Source organism: Carassius carassius, chromosome 8 (assembly GCF_963082965.1).
Source record: "Carassius carassius chromosome 8, fCarCar2.1, whole genome shotgun sequence".
NCBI lineage: Eukaryota > Metazoa > Chordata > Actinopteri > Cypriniformes > Cyprinidae > Carassius > Carassius carassius.
The window spans coordinates 5,562,369-5,584,968 of NC_081762.1; the positions used below are offsets into that span (position 1 = coordinate 5,562,369).

Consider the following 22,600-nt stretch of genomic DNA (forward strand, 5'->3'; position numbering starts at 1 on the left):
TTATTAACACCGATTTTTTTGTCAAACGAAAATAACATACACCCCTGCCTTGTTCCTAATAACTCTATTAGATTTTGCACCGGGGAATATTGATCATCTCCACTAAAGCTCCATTCTGGATGCATGTGTACATCTTCATAGGACGCGTTTGGATCGTTGGGTGGGATGTGCAATTATTGCAGCACGCTTTGTTCCGTTCTTAGCCGCGATGTTAAATTTGAAAGGCTGTAATATTGTTGCATGCATCGCCCAAGTGAGCCTAACAAATGCAACATGGCTGCCAAAATATTCCCATTTGTAGTAGCGATGGTATAGCGATTAATTGCTTATTTAGTGTTTTTTTTTCTGAGTAATATCGAAGGTGGGCCTTGAGGCTTTAATGCGTCGCCCAGCCTCCACGAATTTTCCGTCGCCGGAGATCAATGAAATATCGTAAAGGAAACGCCTGAACCCAGTGCACCGCACTCATCAGTGAATGCGCGTGTGGTGCGCTTGCTAGGGAGCGGAGAGGGAGGTGGGGTGGGTGAGGGGGGGGGCGGCTTTAAGAGAGATATGTACATTATCATGTTTGTAAAAAAAAAAAATATATATATATATATATATATATAGGCCTACATATATCAGCAACTTCACAATCCAACCCAAAGACGCGCGTCTTCCCAAAAGTCCGGAATCAGCCCAAGACTTCCCTTACTCCCCCGGAGACCTGGAGCATCTGATACCAGCCCTCTCTTATCAGACGCAGCGTAGAAATGTAATCTACAGATAATTGGATTTGGAGAATTTGCAATTATACGTGATGCGCGCATTCACTGTACGCTGCTGCCACAGTGCTTTTAAACATATATGTATCATTAGTCTTGCTTCTAAAGGTGTTAATGGCTCAACGCGAATCTGATGCGACATGATTGGGCAATAATCACATTTTACGTAATCATCAACATCACTGTGACGTATTGGTCGCGCGGTGAGGGAAGTGCACGGGTTACTTGGACTGTGGGCGTGCGCAGGGCGAGCGTGTCTGTGCAGAGCAGGGACGAGCAAGGATAAATCAGACGGAATTCACTGACCTTGCCCCTTTCAGTATTAGGTTTCATTTGTATAGGGGAGAGATCTGACATTAAATGAATGAGTGTGATTGAATGGGATGCTTGCAGCCTGAAATATTCCTCATGAAAGCGGGTGAGGATGCATTATGTTGCAACAGTGGCAACATTTCACATTGTAAAGACTAGATTTATGACTCCGATGAAGAAGTCCACAAAGCAGCCTCGTTCTGATAATTAGCCCACTTAATTTCTTACGATTGCAATGGCAACAACCAGAAGGGACCTACAGAAAATGGACCAGAATATCAATGATAGATCATTCAGATAATAGGCCCGTGGAGACCGGGGCTAGTTGTCACACAGGAGAAAAGCATTATCTCAAAACCTATATAGTTTTGAGTCCATGTTTGATCAAATCTTGGAAGCCAAGACTTTAAAGTATCAGCAGCCTCTACTGAAATTGACTTGAGAAAGTAAAATATTCACCAGAGGTCTCACCTAATATATGTCTGAGATAATACATCTAGTGTATTAGTGATGTGTAGTGATGTGATTTCTGTGTCAAAGCGGATATGGTTCATGTCAGTGTTAGTGACAGAGCAAGCATGCATGCAATATATATTATTATTATAGTGTATAGTGTAACAAAATGATTCCAAATCCTGATACTAAAGATGCACAATGTATTGCTGTGCTTCACTGTGCCCTGTGATGTCCTTGAGAGAGGCAAGGTTGAATGTCTGTGTCTCCCGGTCTCTCTCTCTTTCTTTCTCTGCCTCTCAGCTAACAGGCTTCAGTGGGAAAGTCATATTTAACACTTCTAATGTAAATGATATGAGGCAGTGAGCTGTGCATTATGGAGTGTGAAACAACTTTTGTTGTGCCTTCAAAATTAGGGATCACCATTTACTCATTCCAAACCTATATGACTTTCTTGTGACTTCACTGTTTGATCAGTTCGTACTGTAAAAAAGAATGAAACATTTCTCACAATATCTTCTTTAAATGTACCACAGAAAAAAAGTCACAAGTAAATGATGACAGAATTTGCATTTTTGAATGAACAATCCCTTTTAAGAATAAGTCATCATGTAGACATGTTCACAGACTTAAAATTACAAGATATGCCAAGATGTTAGTTTAAGCTCCATTTTGAAATATTGAAATGTTTGAAAATACTGAACATGCTCAGTATGAACATTCTCAAATCAGCTGAATGTAGGACATGGTTTTCCACATGATTTGTGTATTTCAATCAGCAGGCTAATGAATGAGTGAGAAGAAGGAATAAAAAAACACGAAATGTGGAAAAAAAAACATGTTTGTTTGATGTTGAGTGCATCAAAATTAATAAACAAATGAACAAGCAAGCAAAACAACATGAAAAATGTATGCAAATGAGTAAGTACCAATAAATTAGGACCCCAATTAATATGTGTTGGAACCACTGACTGTTGTCGAGTGTTGAATTTCACAGTATTTCTAGAGAAGATGGCATAAAGAATGAGTTTATTTGAATATGTTTTGTATCTGGCATCATGTCCAGATAATAATTTGAGATAGTAATAAACCACAGGTGTGGTCTTACTGGAAAGTTGGCAACCTCATTAACTCAGAAGCGCCAGGAAGGCAAAGATTATGTGGCATCACGTACTGTATCTTGCCCAGTTTTGTCCAGAAAAGGAGAGGTCAGACACATTGTGCTAATTGAAACTAAACGAGTGCTAACAGAGCCCACAGAATATAATTCAGCTGCAAGTATGACCATAGACAGGTTTTGAACTCTAAATGGCATATTTTGATCTATAATTGAATTCATAATATTTAATACATAATGTACTTCCTTTTCATGTTAAAATTTGTTTATATGACCAAGCAAAAATAACTAATGCATATCTGTAGAAATATATTAAAAAGAGCATATTTGGTTGCAAATTATTATTTGGTGATTTCATTAGAATGGCCAAGTGAATATGTCACTTACCAGGGTTAGCCATAGACTACAGGAAACAGTAACATAATGAACTTAAAAGTTGAGCACTATATTAATGCATAAGAAACCGATTTGATTGCCAAAAATATGTTCTAGATCACTTCGGCCTAATATAATCAAAACGGCTGATTTGTGACTTCTTCCAGTTGATCAGTTGCAAACCTTTCAGATAATCAGAATATTTTTTTTTTTCCCGGAGCATGTGGGGGATTAATTCTCTGGACAGATGGGATAGAAGCAGGGAACCCCGGTAGCCGACGCGACACACAGAGAAAGTATCAGAATGATAAGCAGTGAGCATCGCTACACCTGACTTGCAGCAAGAGCTGAGCTCATGGGGAAAGTGAACTCAGTAGGTGTCTTGTCAGCCGATGGGCCCGGAACAGGTAGATAATAATTGGCAGAGAGATGGACAGGGGAATATACGGCTATGTATGTGAAGTTGGCCGCTGCCCAACGACAGATGCAACAGATAGGTCACGATAGGTCACGGATGGGAGGGAGGCGGTGGCTGTGTCCAAACTGGAAGAATAAAGCACTGCAGGTACAGTGGCGGCTAATGAAACTGCAGTAAGGCTAGAGAGGGAAGTGGAAAATACCCAAATCTCTGATGGGGGAATTGGAAGAGGACATAAAGAGTAGAGAAAGGAATAAGCAGTGGTGGCCACAGGTACTGTAGCAGATGAAGGATAAATGAGATGCATCATAAAGAAATTTTTTTTAGGAGATAAATGAAGGTTTTTAAGATTAAGTTGTGGGGTTATTGCACTAAATGAACGCTGCGTAGATTTGCTGACGTGCAGGAATTGGGTAAAACTGCTTCCTAATAGTATAAAATGAATTTTGAGCACTGACACTAGGGCCGGGAGCCTAAACTGATTTCGTTGGCTCTTTTTGCTTTTACAAAACTCAGCAGAAGGTGGTGTTGTAAGGATTTTCAGAGGTTAAACTGGAGGCAAAATGATTCCGAATTTGTTAGTGATTTGAAACTGATTCTGGCAAAAAGCGACTATGACTGCTGGAATGGTTAAATGTTTAGATCTAGTTGAAGGACTCATGTCAGAGGATTCTTCACAATCTACAACCAAATTCAGCAGAAATGTGGCCATACATGCTAACTATAGTTTAGGACTGGAAAACTTCAAGTCAAGTCAAGTCACCTTTATTGATATAGCGCTTTAAACAAAATACATTGTGTCAAAGCAACTGAACAACATTCATTAGGAAAACAGTGTGTCAATAATGCAAAATGACAGTTAAAGGCAGTTCATCATTGAATTCAGTGATGTCATCTCGGTTCGGTTTAAATAGTGTCTGTGCATTTATTTGCAATCAAGTCAACGATATCGCTGTAGATGAAGTGACCCCAACTTCAGGCTGAGCTTTGAAGTGAATTATAGTTGTTGATCTTTTGTTAATACCTGAAGCATCAATTCCCTCATAGTTTTAAATGGCACTTTAATTCTGCATGAAAGATCTGAGACCAGTCTTGGACATTTTTATACTAGACGTGAAGACATCTGCTAGCATGTTTTTATGTAGTAGTACTGAATAAGCCACATCTAACTAATATGATACATCACAATAACTGTAAAATTGCTGGACATGTTACAGTTGTAACATTTTAATTTGAGCAGATTTACATTTGTCATGGACTACTGATATTTTAACATTCAAGCATTTACAGTTTTTATGTCCGGTTGTGTTAAAAAATATATAAAACATGTTAAGTGTTTTAAGTTGATTTGTGAATTACACAGCGACCCCTGTAGGCCATCGCATTCACTGACAATTGATCATGGGAATCGTAAGAACCATTCTGAATCTGATTTCATGCAACTGTTCACTTTTTTTTATGATTTCATGAACAGTTCTATTAGTACAAGAAATAGTGCTAATACGTGTGCTGGTGTGTCACCGAACTCAGAGCCGAATAAAGGGCTGCTGTTCACGGGGGGGGGGACTACAAATTTCACACCGTGCCCTTACGTTTCATCCATAGCTGAAAGATGCTGTGACTGACTCCAAAAAATGTCACAATATGTTGCATTGCAAAAAATAATAAAATTTACCACAGTAAAGTTTTAATAAATGAAATGAACTGTATACTAACCTTCATTGTTTAGCTGAAGAAGTGCACCAAATCGGTGATGGGGCTGAGAACCGCTCTCTCTCCTGTAGAGGACACAAAAAGCCTGTGATCAGACTGTAACTCAGTAGCTGGGTTGTTTCATAGGAGGCAGGCTCAACCCAGTGGTTGGGTAGAAAAAAATAACCCAGCGTTCAAAATAACCCAGCTAATTAGTTACAGAAAAAAATACCCAGCACCTGGGTAAAATATTAAAAACAACCCAATAAAATGACCCAACTGGCTAAACCCAGCATTTGGCCTAAGAAGAAAAAACTTTTTTTTTCTTTTTTTTGAGTGTAGGAACTATGCTCCTCTTTAGTTTCTCAAAATAAGTGTTGGACACATACTTCCAAGAAAACGGTTTATCCTAAAATGAAAATTCTGGTCTTTCATAATTTACTCAGCCTAAAGGTCATTGCACACTGAGTCTGAAATTTTTTTGCATGCATTTTTTCGTATTTGTGATCTGAAAAATTCGTCATGCACAGAGACCTTGCACATGGAGTCCGATGCGTATTAATCAATGCGTTACGAAAAAAAAAAGTAAAACAATAAAGAATGTCGTCTTCAAATAGTGAGGATGATTTTTTGTCCTCTCTCTTCTGAAAAGAGAAAAAGGAAATATTGGGTCCATCCGTTCCTGCGATCCCGTAAAGAGGAGGAGAGTTCCACCTCCTTATCAAGAAGAGCTGGATTATCCAGAACGATTCAGAGTTTACTTTAGAATGTCAGTGGCTCAGTTTGATGTTTTGCTAGCGATACTGGAGCCACATATTAAAAAAGCCACCAATTTCCGTGAATCAATTGATCCTGAACAGCAACTGTAAGATACAATATGTAAGATACTGATTGATACAACTGTTTGATACTATATGTAAGATACTGTTTGATACAATAATATTTGTATATTTAATTGTAGGTATCTGAGCACTGGCGATTCATTCACCACCATTGCCAGCATTTTTACGGTGGCTCTGAGTTGTCAAAACGTCTCTCAAAATGCGTTTTTATTGCAGTCTATGGTTTTGACGGATGCGAAAAACGCAGAAAATCGAACCTGTTCCAATTTTTTTTTTGACGGACGAAAGCTTCGGAGGCAGTGTGCAAGCGTGATTGACATAACGTGAGGTCGAATTTATTTTTTTACGTGCAAAAATTGCAAAGGCCTTTAATCATTGCAAGCCAGTATGACTTTCTGTATAATTTGTTTTGCGCTAATCACTCTGATTGATTGGATATTTGTACTGATGTGCTGGTTACTCTTTGCTAATGCTTTTAAAGGACTAATGCTTTTAAAAATCACAGAAAAGCATCATAAATGTATAATAAAAATCATTACTCCAAATCTTGACCTAATTTTCAGTCTGTTCCTCAAACAAAGGTCCTATATGGATTCAGAGAGACAAACACATTCTTCACAATTTACATTGTGTTCTGTGGAAGAATGTGAGTCAGATAGATTAAACAACATTAGAGTGAGAAAATGATATTGACGTTTAATTTCTGGATGGACTGTTCCTTTAATCTGTCTTAACATATGGGTGGGCGACCACTGAAGTAATTGGATGTTTTTTGTTGTTGCATTTGGTTGCTTCTCCATTAACAGTCTTGGTAATCACTAACGAATTTAAAGGGGGAGGTCCTGTCAATAAATTGACTACTATTGATGCATTCATTTATTGATCCATTTTCCTTGACTTTTTTGGCTTTAAAGAACTACAACACAAATGTAAAAAGGCATTTTTGAAATATTTATTCCAACATCATTAACAGACACAAAGACCTTCACTAGCAATTCACTTACATTCATATGGCCTTCTGCTGAACTATTTTCACTCACATTTTGCTTAGTTGTTGTTAAAGTACTAATTGCCCCATGATACATGTGCAAGGACATCTGCTGTGCATCATACATGATAATATATGTACCATCTGTGGTACATTATTCACACCACCTAATGGAAATTTCATAACATAACATAACAGGATCATTTTGGCAAGCAAAGTCAAGCATCAAAAACAAGCAAGACTTGAGGTCAGGTTGGCTTTTTAGATTTTATTTAGACTGAATCACACTTTTCCGTTCTGACCAGCGCTGATTTAATATCTTTCAGTCATGCATACAAAATACCGCCCTGATTGCTAATTCCAATAGATTGGCAGGAATTGCCATGATGTAAAAGTTGCAGGGTGGATTTATGCTTTAAATTGCAGGCTGTGAATGAGTCAGCAAGTTTGTTCGTTCTCCAGTGGCTTGCTGTCATTTGAACCAGATAGTTTTTTTCATACCTTAGTCATTATTGGCTAATATGAAAAGACAGTAGCTATTCCAATGGGATGCAGGAAGTGGTTCCAGTAAGGGGTCGAGGTGTCAGTCCCAATCGGCCCACAAACATGGTGTGTTTTTGTATGTTTCTAAGAAGTACCTAAGGCTACGTTCACACTGCAGGCTGAAACGACCCAATTCCGATTTTTTTGCCCCTATGCGACCTGTATCTGATCTTTTCATGACAGTCTGAACGACACAGATCCGATCTTTTCAAATGCGACCCAGGCCACTTGGGTATGTGGTCCTAAATCCGATACGTATCCGATCTTTTGGAATGCGACCTCAGTCTGAACGGCTGGGTCACATGTATCCGACCCATACGTCATTGATACGCTACAAACGTCATAATTCTGCATTGAAGTAGGCGGGAATGAGAAGATAAACAACAACCATGGCGGACGATGCTGCTTAAATAACTTTAATATTGCTAAACGAGCTCCGCTGTTGACTACACTGTTATGACATCCATGTTTAGCTACTTCCGCAAACAACGAGTGACGTCGTTGGTCGTTGAGTACTCTTCTGCGCATACGGATCACTTCTGGGTCATTATACGTTCTCACAGAAGATCACAAAAGGTCGCATTTAATTGGAAATTTGAACGGCCTTGCAAAAAAAATCTAATTTTTTCAAAAACTCGGAATTGAGCATTAAGCCCTGCAGTGTGAACGTAGCCTAAGTTTCTTCGCCGCTGCAGTCAGAATTCAAGATCTTATTGACATGACTGATTTTATTGACATGAATGTCAATATCATAAATATTTTTTCATGATTTGTTTCCTTATTAAAGCTCGAAATGGGCAAGGAAATTATTGAGTTGACATGTTTTAAAGACTTTGCTGCCCTTGGACACAGCTTTTGTGGCATGTAAGCTTATATTTTTCAGTCAAGTATTTAAATATGTATGAGTAGTTAATGCCATAATTAAGGATGGCATTTGATAAAACTATCAATTTAAAGTAACTTCACAAAAAAACAAGCCATATTTTTGGAAGAACCATAACTTTGCTAAAATAATATTTGTTGCATGACATATCAACAGCAACAATCATTACCTTGTATAATCATTCTAATCATAATTTTGTAATGTCTTAACTTTCTTAATGCTCCAGATTTTTCTTTATAGCATTTTTTTTTTCATTTAAACTACAAATATTTTTTCACTTTAGGTTATTTGTCTTTTTTAATGAACACTTGTGTGGCACTATCAATAGCCCTTGATACATTTTTAGATTTATAGCCTTTTATTTGGCTTCTGCCTCGACTGATTTGTAAGGCATAGAGGTCCTTTGAATGAACATATATATACTGTATATACTTTCAGTTCTTTGACAAAAGACTCATCATCTGTCTATTTAGTTTCTTGTTATTAGCCTCGGTTTATAGCACAATTGAACTGGGGATAACCCCGTCCCTTGGGTGGAAAGGAGAGAATGTCATGCACCACTAAAAGACAACACAAAACACACACACACAGACACTATAATGCATCTTCCTCATCTATTATACACAGTTATTGCCTGTTTTTTGTTTTAACAGCCAAAATTTTTTCATTAAATGGCCTTTGGAGAAATGCACATCATTTGTTGTTGCTAGACATGATGCAAACTATAATGCAATGTTTATTTTTAGCCATAATTAAGGCAGCATTTAACAAAATGATCAATTTAGTGTGATTAAATATATATTAAACAAACTATGTTTTGCAAGAACTATAACTTTGCTAGAAATAACTTTGGTTGCATGGCACATGATTCAAAAGCAAAACTCTTTATAATATCTTTCCTATTTTTTGTGGATTTTCTGCATCGGATTATCTCTCTCAGTTTCACGATGGATCGTACATCATTTGTTGTTGCTAGACATGATGAAAGACTGAACACAGTGCCTCATATTTTTTTTTATCCCAGAATGTGGCATTGTATATCGAAAGAATCCACGAGTTAGAGCGGGAATGCGATTTACTTCCACTTTGGAAATATAATCACATTTTCCACCACTTCTCCTCATGTTTGTCAACAGAAACTAATGCAGTATCATGAGGCTAAAGGAGGTTACTGTCTAATGCTGTAAGGACTTCTGATGCCTGTGGCCAGTGGCCATCCTCAGCGCAGATGGGCCAACGGCAGGGAAGCAAGATTCTGACATTTCTGCATTACCCCCGCACCTGATTTTACACCACACTATCCTGAGAAAACCCGACATAGATTCGGATGTGCGTTTCCGAGAGCCTGTCATATCTACTGGCGAAGGTCCTGGTAACCTGCTTGGAAGGGGATATGTTTTTTTAAACGTCCTTTTCCGGTAATAACTTATTAACCTCCCCTCCCCCAGTGCTCCCTCTTTCCCCGTGGAGGTCTGTCTCTCTCCCCATCCCCCTCTGATTGCACTTTCCTGACCCTCCCCCTACAGCTGCACACTTATTCCTCTTGATTCTCCCTGCCACACATTCGTACATGCTTGCTTTCGCATCATAAGCATACTCACTATTGCTCCATCCCTGCCAAGGGCTTTCCCCCCCAATCGCAGTGTGGGTAAATAAATCAAAGAATGAAAAAAACTGAAACTGACACACATTCATTCCAAGGAAAGCACCACTTGAGCAATTCAGTGCGTTCTTGAAACTTATGAATGTGGGAAATGTATCTGTTAGAATAAAAAAACAAAACAAAAACAAAGATGCATAATTCATGCACATTTTAAAAAGTATTTAATATAATGGGTTGCATGGCACATGTTTCAATAGCAACAATCATGCTATTTAAATCTTATCTCTTTCTAATAACTATCCACTTGAGCAATTCAGTGAGTTCTTGAATCTTATGAATGTGGGAAATTTATCTGTCAGAATTTTAATTTAAAAAAAGGAAGGAATATTTAATGCACATTTTAAAAAGTAAATTTTATTAGCATTTTTTTTTACATTTGATACCACATATTTAAGAACATGGCATGATGTACAATTTAATCCAGTATTTTTTTTGTTGTTGACAAATTTAATCTAGAATTCAATCAAATTATCAATTTAATGTGATTAAATAAAACCATGTTTTGGAAGAATTATCACTTTGCTAGGAACAGTATTATTGGTTGCAGGGCACATGATTCAATAGAAACAATCATGCTAATTAAATCTCTTTATAATATCTGTCAACTTGAGTAATTGAGTGAGTTCTTGAATCTTATGAAGGTGGGAAATTTATGTCAGAATTATTTAAAATGAAATAATAAAAAATAAATCACAAGGAATATTCCATTCCATTTTAAAAAAGTATGTATTACATTTGATAAGACATATTTAAGAACATGATGTACAATTTAATTCAGTAATTCTTTTTAGCCATATTTAAGATATAATTTAATAAAAAACTAAAAAAGTACTGGTTGCGTGGCACAGGATTCAGTGGCAACAATCATGCTAATTAAATTGTCATCTCTTTATAATATCGGTCCACTTGAACAATTAGTGAGTTCTTGAAGATTATGAATGTGTGCAGTTTATCTGTCAGATAATTTAAAACTAAATGGAAATAATACATTTTAAAATATAATTTATTCACAGGATTCAAAGCTGAATTTTCCGCACTATTTCTCCATTATTTCTTCATTCTAATATGCTGATTTGCTGCTTATTTAATTATTATTACTTAAAATAAAATAAAAAAATAATAAAAATTGCAAGATGCATGTTTCATGCACATTTAAAAAAGTAATTTATTTATTTTTTTTCAATTAACTATAGCAGTGTTTGATACCACACATTTAAGAAGAACCTCACAGCATTTTTAGGCGTTTGAAGGTTTCATATCATTGCTGAAGCTTTTTTAGCATTTATTAAACAGCAGAATCAGCAGCAAAGTAAATTAAAGAAACTTTGTGACATATTAAAGCAATGCATGCATGTACAGCTAAATGCATAAATGGCCAAGTCGTGTTTGTATTCCAATCACTGCGTGGGTACGACTACGCCTGCAGTGTATTGTGAGGACAGTTTTATTGCAGGGACAATGTCACGTCCTCTCTGCTGCACACCACCCACCAGTCCTTAACACCGCCAATAAAATGGCTAAAACAAAATGGCTTCCTGTCTAGTTATGGTACATCTGGTTGGCAAAATTTACCATTAACACCAGCAAGTCTAATATAAGAATATTTGACTATATTGATTTCACTTTTGGTAATTGTACACCAGGTGGGATATAAATTCAGGGTCACTTAATCTCATGTGATACACTCAGTCTTGCAGAATCAGCTCAGTTAGATGGTAACCAGCAGTGACAACAGTCAACAAATTTCATTTTATCTTGACAGCATAAAAGGGAGGCCCTGAATAATTTAAAGGTAAATATCAGGGTAGGATCTGGATTCATATCCTCCATGCTACGTTAACTCAAACAGTCAAATCACAGGTTTGTTTCCTGAGAAAGGAATGAACCCTGAATGTAATGTAAGTCACTTTGAAAAAACAAGCATCTGCCAAATGCAGAAATGGAAGTTGTTCATCTCAGACATTTTTTATGTAGGTGAGTCAATTACCTGATCTAACTTCCTCCTGGTGAAATAGGGCAACAGTGTGCCACTGGGATTTCTCACAATCTGATTCAGAAATGATAGTAATAAAATCCCTACAAAATACACAGACACAGTTAATGAAAATGGATTTGCCCTGAGTTCAAGGATTCAGTTCCCACTGAATGCATGAAGTGATAAAATGTACCTTGCCTGGAATGTGACTTGCTTTAGATAAAAAAAAATCATCTGTAAAGTAATAAATAGTGTTAAAACACAGGTCGAAACATTAGCCCAATTTCTTTAGACATGGCTGTTCTATTCAGAATGACTCGTGTACAGCAAGATCTCTGCATACTTCTTCATATGCTGAAACATCAGCTTGTAATTAGCAGTGATAGATAGATGATGTTGTAGCATGTTGTTATATGTTGTCTGGCGCACATGCTGATCATACAATGCACTCATTCTTAGCTTGCATCCCAAACCACTGCAGGTTCCTGTTTTCAACACATGCATATTAAAGTGTATGTTTATAGTTGGGGTGTTACTTAGTATCTTTTGCTGCAATATTTTGTAACTATTTAGCTTGTATACTGCATCGAAGAGGCTCTTAACCGGTGGGCTGTCTGACAGGTTTGGTGACAGCAGAGGAAAAAACATGCTAAACTATATAATTATGCATAATTAGGATAAAAATTAAATTTTTAATTTAAAAGGAGAAGAAGTTTCCAGCATTGTTTCTTGTCATTTGTCAAAGGCTATGGAAATTGCTAAAATATAGGTTTTAGAGCACAAATACCTCTTTTAATTGGTAGAATCTAGGCAATTTAGTAGAGCTGAAACAACGAATCGATTTAATCGATAAAAATCGATTATTAAAATAGTTGTCAACTAATTTAGTCATCGATTCATTGCTAAATAACTTTTATTTGCCGTAAGCGGCTCATTTCGTGCATATTTCAAATCTGCGGTGACCAAAGTGTGGCAGTAATGAGCCACCGGAGGTTTTACTCAGCCAGTACAGCAGGAGAAGTAGCGAATAGCCAATAGCTGGCCTCGTTTTATGTCACGTGCTTCCCGAACGGCGTCTCTGCAGCATTTAGCGGGATGTGGGAGACTGGGAGTACTTTACTTTGAGCCTTCAAAAAAGAAGCGTAACCTGTAAACTCTGCACTACTGAACTGTTTAAGGGGACGTTCACATATCGCGTCTTTTGCGCGCTCAAGTTCGTTATTTCCAACACCGCACCGCATCGAGTTAAAAACATCTCAACTTTTCAGAATGCTGCAAGCGCATCGCGGGTCATGTGACAAGAACTAACCAATCAGCTTCATCCTTTCCCGTAACAACGTTAAAAGCTCAGTTGAGATGAAAGGAACAGCTGATTATAGTTGTATATGGATTTCCATTTTGAAATAAATTTAGTAGCAGAGCTACTGCAAGCGATTTTTTGAGCTGCAAATCCATTTATCCTTTGCTGAAATTTCCGCGTCTTCAAGGAGAGAGCACGTCATGGTTGCTTAGCAAAGGCAGACGCCTCAGGGGCGCTTCTGCCCGAGCGCTTTGGAAAGGAGGCGAAAGCGGCGCGCCTAGCGTTTTCCACGCGCTTTTAGGCACGATATGTGAACGGCCCCTAAGACTTTTATTTGTGCAGATTCTCCAGTACAATGTTGTTTGCAAATGTTTAGTCGTAAAAGCTGATAACATTGCTTTTTAACAGTTAACATTTAAAGCTTTACAAACATGTTCTGTGATCAGTTTGTCGTTTACCAGTTCAAAATTCAGTCGTGCAGCCTAATTATGACTGAATGAGAGAGGTAAATCTTTAAAGATATTTGAAATGCACTTTTTTTCTAAGTATTCACTGCTCTTTTTCACACAGCAGGTTTTTTGTGTGTGACTGTCCAATTTTTTTTTTCTGGACAACCTTCTGATGGATTTTACTTTAAATTGTGAGTTCCATTCAGGTTTCATGCCACTGGCACTTTATTCGAAGGATTGTTTACAATTTCACAGCAAAAGCTATAAAGCTGTTTCCCAGTAAATAATAAAATACAATGCACTGCAATTTTATTCTGTTTTATCCTTATTCTTCGTGAAAATATGTTCTGAAAGATTCCTTAATAAGCTTTGTTCGGGATGTTAAACTACTTTAGGAGCTCTAAGGACTGCCATGGTGAAAACATTATTTGAAATCTCCTTGTGAAATTTGCTAGAGTATGGGTCAGTGTTCTGATTGCAGAAGAGTTCGACAAAGGATTACTAACACAATAAAACAACTCCAGGTATATTTTTGATTAGGATATGACAGTGCAAAATGGTTAAAATCTCTTAAAAATCTATGCTGAAGGATAAAGACCATTTATTAATAATTTACTTGGGGAAAAAATGGAAAAAACTAAAATATAAGTACATAAACCGATTAATCGTAAAAATAATCGACAGATTAATCGATTATCAAAATAATCGTTAGTTGCAGCCCTACAATTTAGACAGTTGTCAACTTAGACAGATGTCAACTTAGACAGGTCAAAATAAAATAGGATCCAAAATACATTTAATATGCCCTGCTGTAGTTTATGCATTTACAGACTTGCTACTTTTTTACTCAGTCTTAAATAATTTTGCATATTGGTGAGCCTACACAGTTCATGGTAATCTACATACTAGTAATATTAGACATTATAAATAAGTGCTACAGGTCACTCACCATCTTGATTTATTGTGTTTGTTAAAGTTACAAGGTCTTTGAAACTAACCACATTAAACAGTCATGTAGTATGTAGTTTCCCCTCACAGCGGAGCTTGTGTTTTCTCTCTCTGTGGCCTGTATAAGTATAGGATTAATTAAAAGAATTTAACCTCAAATAAACATTTCAAGTCCATGTATTTAATTCTTTGTTAAGTAGCCGTGTTACAAGCGGGGTAATGTACATTCAGACACTCATTATCGCTAAACAAACCCTCTCAGGGTGGTACAAGCCTAGATCCTGATCACCCCGTCTGGTTTTATTTTGCGATAATGACCCTCTGATTGTATAATATCCCTTACTTAAAATCAATCTCAGATGTTTGCTGTGGTCCCAGATAGACTATAATGACCTTGGGTTGCTTATGCTGTAGTTTTGCAGAGAATCTGTCATAAGGCTGGCAGTGAGTAGATGTGACATATCCCCAAGCATTCAGTGGTGCTCTTTTTTAAAAAGACAAGAAGCCAATGTATCATGTGGAAAAGATGACTCTCAAGGTTCTTAATAGTTTATTTCTATATTTGGATTGAATTGAATACGTCCTACCTTGACTTGAACCATAAAGGACATTTGTTTTGTGGATTTTGAGGAAAGTGTCTTTTCTGCCCTTCATTCTCACGGTTCTCATCTAGCATTCCTGCAAAGCAAGAATAAAAGAACTGATAAAGTGAATACTTTGAATGCCGTTTAGGTTGCTATGGATAAAATGGAGAAATGTCGCAATAATCAGCCATGAAAGGATGGTAATGGGTTCACATGTTTTTGATATGAATATCTTCCTTTTGTGCAAAAATAGCTTGCAGAATGCATTTCATAGAAAGATGTGTTTTTAAAAATGGAACTATTTTAAGGTGACACACCAGCTTGTGAAACGCCCAAAAAACAGCATGAGATGCAACACAATGGCCGAAAGCAACAGCATGCTGTCAGCACGCTAACTATAGCAGTACTGCTGAATATATCAGAATATAAACATTAATTCAAAAGTTTGAGATTAGTAAGGTTTATTTTTATTAAGAAATTACATTCAACAAGAAGGCATTAAATTGATCCAATGTGACAGTAAAGATGTTACAAAAGGTTTCAAGTAAATGCTGTTCTTTTGAACTTCCTATTCAAAAAAGAATCCTGAAAAATGCATCACAGTTTCCACAAAATATTAAGCAGCACTAAATGTTTTCAGGATTAGTAATAATAATAAATATGCAGTAAATCAGCATAATGGAATAATTTCTGAAGGATCGTGTGACACTGAAGACTGGAGTAATGATGCTGAAAATTCAGTTTTGTATCACAGGAATAAATTTAGGTACAATTACAAATTAAATTAAAATACATTAAAATAGGAAAACAGTATTTTAAATTGTAACAGTATTTCCTATTTTTATAGTTTTTAGTGTATTTTTTTAGGAATGCATTTTTATTTTAATATCTTTAATAAATTCAGCCTTAGTGAGCATAGTGAGATTAGTCTTACTGAGATTTCTTTTTAATTTTTGGGGTAAAAATCTTACTGATATATATAAGGGCTGTCAATAGATTAAAATTTTTAATCTAATGTGACAATGTGTTGATTAATTAATATAATTAAATCGCAAATGGCATTTGCATGTACTTTTGTTTCAAATGAGAATGAATTAAGTAGACATTACAAATAGTAGCTTTAGAAATAAATATTTAATTTGATTCGACATAAAATTGATTACATTTAGGGCCTAATAGTTTAGGATACAACAGCCCAATATAAACTATGGAAAAGAAGATAATTTGAGACATCTCCATTCATGCAATGGAAGTCATTGGTAACCAAAACAGCTTAGTTACCAACAGTCTTCAAAATACCTTTTTTATGTTCCACAAAAGAAAGTATGTCATTCAGGTTTGAGTAGATGAAGACATAATAAAAATTAAACTTGCTGCACGAGACACAACAGACCCGCTAGATTTAAATCAGCACAGCAAGTGAAGGATCGAATGCAACTGTCCTGAATGAGCGCAACTTCTTTTAACAACCAAAAAATGATGTTTCATGGTCTGTTGAGGAAGTACAGACATTTCTCTCGTTGATACCCGAGGAGCGGATCTAGCGAGACCTTGATGGAGCGATGTAGAATGAAAAAGTTTTTCAGGAGGACGTGTATAATCACTAACTGCAGTGGAAACGCAAACTGAACCGAGCAGAGTCGTACCACACAGTGGAAGAGTGCCATATGAATGGGCTTTTGAATCATTGGTTCACACGATTAATCAAAACGCGGATTCATTCAGAAACTAAACACCACTTTGTTGTTTGGAGACACACAAAAATTCTGATATGGCTTTAAAAGGTAATACATTCCCTGGAAAATTTAGCAAAAACACATAATATTGTGACGTGACATAATATTGTGACGTGATTGTGTTTAAAATATAACACAATATCAACTACTTTTTTACTGTACTGTTGTATAAAGTCATATTTGCACTCGGTATATTTGGGATAAAAACAGCACTCGTGTGATACAACTCTCCCTGCTAATACAGGAACATTTTTTCCCCAATATCTTGAATTTTTGGGCATAACTGCATTTATGCAGTTGTTGCACTGCATCATATTTGTCAATAGTCAACTGTATGAAATGTAAGATGATGTACAGGTTTGGGGGTGGGGGCAATGCGTTAACTGGATTAAAATATTTTAATCGCGTTATTTTTTCAGAACCAATTTATCAAGTTGCACGCTAAACTGACATCCCTAAAATATATATATATATATATGGAGAGTCTATGGAGCCTATGGAGAGTCCACGTAAAACATGTAAGCCCAACATGTGCAGGTGTGTGTGTTATAGGGCTGGGCGATATGGAGCAAAAAATATATCTCAATATATTTTGCTATATCTCGATATACGATATATATTTCGATATCTTTACAGGAAAAATAACCACCCAAAAACTACTGCAAAAACAAATATGCCAAATATTTCATGTTTAGGGCCCTATGAAACGTTTTATTTTTTTCTTCACCATATGTTTTATTGTTACCTAATTCTTTGTTTTAGCATGTGTAATTATTTAAATGCATAAAAACAACTTAATTAGTTAAAAAAATTATGACAAGATGTCACAAATGATCAAAGCGTATTTGTTTAACAAGCAATAAATAGACACAGTTAAATACAGTTGAAACCACATTACAAAATTACACAATAGCAGAAATATCAAACTACTCATTTTCTAATTGGCATTTATGGGTAACCAATCAAATCTTATTCCAGGAACAGGAACTGGCTCCAGAAATAACTTCTTCAGTACTCCAAATGTGTACCTGAGTTCAGGAGGGTTGCTCAAGTTCAGTCCATATATCAGTCCCAGCAACATGGTTTTGCATACTGTAAACTGCTAGGTCCTGAAGAACTTTATCCTTTAAAACTCCAACTTCTGCTGGACTGTCTTCAATGATGCAGCTTCAAATAGATTCCCACGAGTCTTCTTGATCACCTCCTGATTGCTGCCAACGTCTGTATCCTAGAAGTATTTAAAAGGATGGAGAACTCAAATTCTTGTTTATTAACTTTAACAAATCATTTATTAACCTTGAAAAAAAAAAAACTCACCATATACTCCATCCTGCTAGGGTCTTCATTGGATACTTCAATTTCATTAGTCTGAAGATGAAAACAACACAATTTAGCCTTTGGTTTTTTTTCTCAAATTACATGAAAAAAAAGTCAGTCATTCATCTCCTTATGTGAAATACAGGCAAGCAGTCAAGATGGGATTCTAACAAACATTACAGTGGAAAATGGTACACACATCTGGACTCTGTACGGCAGGGGTCATCAACTATATTTGTCAAAGGGCCAGAATTTTTCTCTGCAGACACTGTAAGGGGCAAGAAACTCATAATATAAATTACAATTCGAATTGTATCCTAATATGTTATTATTTGATATACTAATTCTAATTCCAAATGTATGTTATTTTTTTAGATATTACCTGTACTGCAGCGAGCCACCAGGGGGCGATAGCGATATTTTAGGCTTCATATTTGTGAGGCTGTCAAGCTGTCCATCACTGTCACATGCAGGTCGTAGTTTGTGGAGAACACTAGAAGAAAGGCCTTCTGAATATATTAAAATGAAAAAATGGCACTCTCAAAGAGCCTTAAGCGAAAAGTTGATTCAGAGAACCGTAGTTTTAATGAAGAATGGACTGATAAGTACGTATTCATAGTGCCTACAGTTAGAAATGCTGTACCTGTGTGCCTCATTTGCTTTTTTTCTCGTTAGATTTAAAAATAAATAAATATGGAACAGACCCGAATATTCGTTCGGTGGGTTGGTATTCGATTTGAAAATTTGACATTCGAATATTATTATTATTTTATTTTTTTGCACATCTGGGATCCCCCGCGAAACGGTTCTCATTCTCCCTTAAATAAGGCCGGCGACACACTGGTTGTGTGAGCGTCTCAGCTGCGTGGCGTGTCCATTTTTAATTTCGGCACCCATTGAACAGGTTGGAGTTTGCACACTGAGACACGCGCCTCAGGCGCACTCGAGCCACGCGGAAAACGCGTGCATGCTAGAAATAGAACCGACGCGTGTTCCAGCAACGGGCGTGTTCTCTGGCTAGAGTGCAGAACAGCGGAGTTTGTATGGACCGAAGTGCATGTCTGAGCTTGTGTTTTGTTGCTTTGACATTGTGGAAAATAGAATAATAGAAACAAAATGTATTAGCATTTTTACCCGTTATTATTAATCTAAATTAATCTCGTTTTTAATTTAACTTAATTTTGTTTTTTCTTTATTTAAATTTAGTTTTTTCTTTAATTTAAATTTAGTTTTTTCTTTAATTTAAATTTCATTTTTTCTTTAATTTAAATTTCGTTTTTTCTTTTATTTAAATTTAATTTTTTCTTTTATTTAAATTTCATTTTTTCTTTAATTTAAATTTCGTTTTTTCTTTAATTTAAATTTCGTTTTTTCTTTAATTTAAATTTTGTTTTTTCTTTAATTTAAATTTAGTTTTTTCTTTAATTTAAATTTAGTTTTTTCTTTAATTTAAATTTCGTTTTTTCTGTATTTAAATTTCATTTTTCTTTATTTAAATTTCTTTTTCTTTATTTAAATTTCCTTTTTCTTTATTTAAATCTACCCTTACTGTGCTAATTTGTTAGTCAGAAAAATATAAGACTACCTTAAAAGTATTGCTTAATTTAATAGACCTGTTTGTGTTCGTTTTATATCACTAGTGCAGTGTCCGTTTTTGGAGCATAAGCCCTGCCCGCGGGTGAGGTGCGCCGCTTCCCGCTCGTGCTGTTCTGATTGTAGTTTACTAAAAGTTAATTAATTCTGAATGTGTCGCGTCTTGCGTGTCCATCTATATTGCACCAAATGCGACACTGCACTCCCTTGTGAATCCGATTGGATGAACGGTTATCGAAATAAAAAAAATGCAAACAAACATACAGACACAGATTCCTGCCTTTATTAGAGAGAAAAATATGTTAATTACTACCGAAGCTTCGAAGCTCAAAAAATGGTATTCGGACCAGCCCTAAACTTTTTCCTCTTACAAGGCTATTCCTGGATTCAGTATTATTCTGGGGGCCGGATGGAAATCTCTGGCGGGCTGGATTTGGCCCGTGGGCCGCCAGTTGACATTGCATGCTGTACGGTAAGCAACAAAACAGGAATGTTCCCAGACCCAGAAACATAGTAAGGACATCAGTAAAACAGTCCACGTGACATCAGTGGTTCAACCATAATTTTACAAAGCTACAAGAATACTTTTTTTGTGCAAACAAAACCAAACAGCGATTTTATTCAACAATTCTTCTCCAAATCGCATCTTCCACCATTATCAACAGCACGTAAATAATGCATGCGCATGGTGCTGCTGACCTAGAACACGCATGCACTGAGCTTTGATTACATGCAGAGGAAAGCAATGTTCAAGCCTCTTGTTACTCTCCATAATGGCGGCATATGTGATTTGGAGAAGAATTGTTGAATAAAGTCGCTATTTTTGTTTTCTTTGCACAAAAACGTATTCTTGTAGCTTTGTAAAAGTGTGGTTGAAGCATTGATGTCACATGAACCGTTTTATTGATGTCCTTACCATGACTCTGGGAACATTTCAGTTGCATTGCAGCTTTTATGGAGGTTCGGAAATCTCTCGCATTTTCATAAAAATATTAGGGATGCACCGGTTGACCGGCCATAAATCGGAACCGGACGGTTTTTGCTTAAAATATGCGATTGGTAATCGGCCGGTCTTTGGCCTTTTTTCGGCCGATTTTTCCGGAAGTGCGCCCACGTGCTCAGACTACATTACTTCTGTGTGAAAGCAAACACGTCCCCGGTCGGGGACCTAGTAACATTGCTGGGTTCAACCCGGGATGAGCGCTGTGTGAACAAAAGCCAGATCTAATGCCGTGTCGTAGTGATGACGCATGTTATCGTGCGACTCTTTTAGCGGCTGTTTTGAAGAAAGATCAACGTTCAATAAAAAAAGTGCAAACTGTATGAAGCAGAGATCAGTTAGTTCCTCACTTTCCACACTGACACCAAGATCGTTCGTCAGTTTCAGTGAAAGTATAACTAATGTTTTCGACTCGTACATTACACGTCACGCCCTGATGTCACGTGTCGGTACAGGACCTGTATTTGCCGGAACCGCAGTGTGAAAGGGGCTTTATATTGGACTGTAGAACTATGCAGTTGTTGCCTTTAATTTCACATGGTTACAATTAATCTTTTCATTTAAGGCCAGTTCTATGTAGTTTCAACCCAATTCAAAAACAAAAGCTAAATGCTGATGTCTGTACCATCTATGTTTGTATTGAATGTAGTCTAATTACTGTGTAGTTACTGCCGTTAATTTCAGAGTCTCTCGGTTATTGTTTTCAATAGCCAAAAGCCAGTTTAGCCTATTAAATACCAAATAAACATCTTGTTTATGAATACTTTCCTTCTTTCTTGTTTGTTGCTTAAAGATAAAAAAAAAAAAACGGAAATCGGTATCGTCCAGTTTGCTTGTAAAAAAATCGGTATCGGCCATGAAAAATCATTCATCAAAAAAATATCATAATTTGTGCTCTGAAGATGAATGATGGTCTTATGGGTTTGAAACGACATGAGGGTGAGTAATTAATGACATGTTTATTTTTGGGTGATCTAGCCATTTAAACACACCTGAACCAGCTAATCAAGGTTCTTGGGAATTTTAAAACAGGCAGGTGTGTTAGAGCTAAACTCCACAGAACACTGGCTTTCCTAGAGCAGTTCTGGACACCCCTGCCTTGCATCAAAATAAATTGTTTTTGGGAGGCAAATGCATTCATAATCTGTCAGTTTATAGTAATACCACATATTTTGTATTTATTGTATTAATAAACCTAATCTTATTATATCTGTCTTTTTTTGTCAATTTCCAGTGGCCAGTGAGAGAATAATGTTTTAATACAAGGTTGTGATGAGTGCAGTTGTTCTTACCTGTGTAGTGGGCACCAAGAGGGTTTCATTATTTGTCCAAGGACTCTTCTTCAGCATGCAAACATCTTCATAAGTTTTGTAGTGCAGATCCAGTTTGGCAAAGACTGTTGATTCTAATGGGCCTATGGTAATTCTGTATGTCCCAAATTCTGCACAAATCTGTAAACACATGAAGTGCAATGTGTTACAAAAAAAAAAAAAAAACCTTTAACAGCAAAAACCAATTCAATTATCAAAATATTATGATTTATTTGTGTGAGTGATGAATAGTGTCATGTTTACCATTTCTAAAGGGAGGACCTGATTACATATCTGGAGCATTTGTATAATGTGAACAGCTCAGAGTAGTGTCCGGT

At 36.5% G+C, this 22,600-nt stretch overlaps 1 protein-coding gene and 1 long non-coding RNA gene across 2 annotated transcripts in view; one reads left to right on the top strand and one right to left on the bottom strand.

Moving 5' to 3' along the window:
- The window catches only part of stx1b (syntaxin 1B), a 53,683-nt gene that overhangs the window by 758 nt on the left and 30,325 nt on the right, over nt 1-22,600 (top strand). The gene's annotated exons all lie outside the window — the stretch shown is intronic.
- The window catches only part of LOC132145070 (uncharacterized), a 49,358-nt gene continuing 31,686 nt past the window's right edge, over nt 4,929-22,600 (bottom strand). The window contains exons 2-4 of the long non-coding RNA XR_009434431.1: nt 15,310-15,400; nt 5,156-5,217; nt 4,929-5,044 (exon numbers count right to left, since the gene is read on the bottom strand). This is a non-coding gene — a long non-coding RNA (uncharacterized LOC132145070). The remainder of the gene's footprint in view (nt 5,045-5,155; nt 5,218-15,309; nt 15,401-22,600) is intronic.